This window comes from Dermacentor variabilis, chromosome 2 (assembly GCF_050947875.1).
Source record: "Dermacentor variabilis isolate Ectoservices chromosome 2, ASM5094787v1, whole genome shotgun sequence".
Lineage (NCBI taxonomy): Eukaryota > Metazoa > Arthropoda > Arachnida > Ixodida > Ixodidae > Dermacentor > Dermacentor variabilis.
Window position 1 is genome coordinate 214,028,443 of NC_134569.1, and position 2,527 is coordinate 214,030,969.

A 2,527-nucleotide genomic window follows, 5' to 3' on the forward strand; every position below is an offset into this window, starting at 1 on the left:
GAGAGAGAGTATGGTGCAGTCTGTTATCGCTGGGACAATAGTTGGCGGCGCGAAATGCATCTCAAGATAGGCGAGTCGGCGCTCCTGTATGAGCACTCCGTGAGTATGAGCAAGCAAAAAACTTCGTGGTGCCGGTAAATGTGAAATTGTCGTTTTGTCATTACATTGCTTCAATGTTGATTGCATTAACATGTCAGTCATTCTGAGATGGAATTTTCAAGGCCATTAGCATTTTTTGCAAACTTCATCCAGTTTGCGGGATGTACGTATGTATGTATGTATGTATGTATGTATGTATGTATGTATGTATGGATGGATGGATGGATGGATGGATGGATGGATGGATGGATGGATGGATGGATGGATGGATGGATGGACGGATGGATGTCCGCGTCTAACCTCTTGCGCGCCAACTTAGATCACTGGGTATTCCATGGTCAAATCGGTTGAGCACTGGAATGTTGTGATGAGGGAGTCGGCTTCAGAACCAACCGTCAAACCAACTTCTTTCACTGAATATGTCACACTGGGTATGTGGAGCTTTTCAATGACCGTCTTTCATGGCAACTTGGTTCACTGGGCGTGTGTTTCTCTTCACTGAAGCTATTCGACTCCAACTTGTGGCACTGTGTATGTGCCGCCTCCCGTTATAATCATTATATAAAATATATCATCAACAATTACGCACCAACCGTAAGACATACTGCTAATCGAATGAACGTCGCCAATGGTTTTTAAAGTATGGATGCGTCGCCAATTTTTTTTATCTTCCGCACGGACCAATTGTCCCAAGTTAGCACTATTTCGCTTCCTCAGTGACCAGGAACCGATTCGGCTTTCTTGGCAGTTACCCCTCTGTTCATTCATTGAATAAATATTTCTGTCTTTCTCTCAGTTCTGTTTGTCAAGCCCTTCGATCGGTTCGCACGTTCGTTGAGCAGACATTAATGTTTGAACAAGTGTCCGGAAAGTTTGCAGGCAATAAGCCTTGAAAGAAATCTGCGAGTAGTTGAATTAGCGGAGGCAGGGGCCGACAAGGTGGGGAAAGTAAGGATTTGAGTAATTTTCATTAAAAAAAAACTGAAAAAATATGGCCTGCGCAGGGATCGAACCTACGACCTTCGCGTTATTAGCACGACGCTCTAACCGACTGAGCTAGCAGGCCAGCACGGCGCGCCACAGCAACTGGACCAATGTCAAGCGTGCATAGCATAATGTATAGGCAACCTGTGTTTTATGTGTTGCGTTTTCCTGTCCATATATAGATTTGCCGCACTATTGCACTATTTATTAATGCCAAGCCAAATTATACGAACCTCCAAGGTGTTCACCGATTAAATAAATGTTATAAAGAACAGCGACACACTAGCGGCGAACTGTGTTGCATTTACAGGAAAAAGCTATATTAGTAGGAATGGGATGACATTTTTAGATGAAGCCGTCGTCGCTTTTTTTTTTCTCCTTTTTTTTTCGCTACGTGACCTCTTAGAAAGGACGCAGAGCAAACAAGCGTCTGCGTTTGCGGTCTGCTTGTGTGGTTGGTGCCCTTCTTGCGTGCCAGCCCTTTTGTAGGTTTACTAACGCGGTTCGTAGCCACCATGAGCGCTGTATTCGACAAGCAGGCCAAGTAATTAGTGGCAAGTATCGATCAAGTAGCATCCAAGGACCGGGTAATTGAAAGTCTGCATAGACAACCTGCAGTCATCAAAATGAAAGTGAGAAACAGAGACAGCCAATTCGATGCAAAGAAGGGAAACAAAAAATGACCATGGAGATTTATCATAATGGGAAGAAAGAAATTAGAAGTGATAATCTGTAGGATGACCCAAAGGGCAGTGCCTTGCTATCTGAGGCTTAAGCTGCTTGCTTAAGGGCAGGAACATACCGGAGCAAGTACCCGCAACAAGATGAAGCATCTGTCTGCTGCAGCGAAAATCCGGAGACCGCTCAGCACAGCCTAATGGAATGCGAACGAATTCAACCAGTGAAAGCCGTATGTAGCGTACACCTTCCGGAAGCGCTTGGATTTAAAGTGGACGAAGGCATAAACCAGTCAGCATTCGAGATACGCAAGAGACGTTTAGATGATTGGTAAAAAAAGCAGGGAAGAGATCGATAGAACCAGATCCGTTACAGGCATAGGTAGCGGTACAAGGTAAATAGAGAAGTTTTGAGGAAGAGAAAAAAAATAAAGAGAGATAGGGAGAGAGAAAGAAGTTTCATGAAACGAAATACGTAGAGGTCGGCCTGAGGCACATTTATCTAGCCAGCTACTCTGCACTTGAGGGAATGCGAAGATGGGAAGAACGTGACTATTTGTCACCACACCGTTCCAAAGGGGGATGCATATAAATCATAATCAGAAGGCTAGCAGATGGGATCGCGCTGAGAGACAAGGACGAATAACACAAATAAAAGTTCGAAGCTCATTCGCAGTCTTATAAAGCTTACAGAATTTCGTCGTGATTGAGCCCATAGTTGTAAATGCTAACGGGTTCAAGATTATAAACAAATATATGATTCGCAC

At 44.1% G+C, this 2,527-nt stretch overlaps 1 non-coding gene across 1 annotated transcript; it reads right to left on the reverse strand.

Moving 5' to 3' along the window:
• Nucleotides 1-1,091: 1,091 nt before the first annotated feature.
• TRNAI-AAU (transfer RNA isoleucine (anticodon AAU)) lies at nucleotides 1,092-1,165 on the reverse strand. Its single transcript has one exon. It is a non-coding gene; the product is annotated as a tRNA-Ile (tRNA).
• Between the last annotated feature and the right edge of the window lie 1,362 nt (nucleotides 1,166-2,527).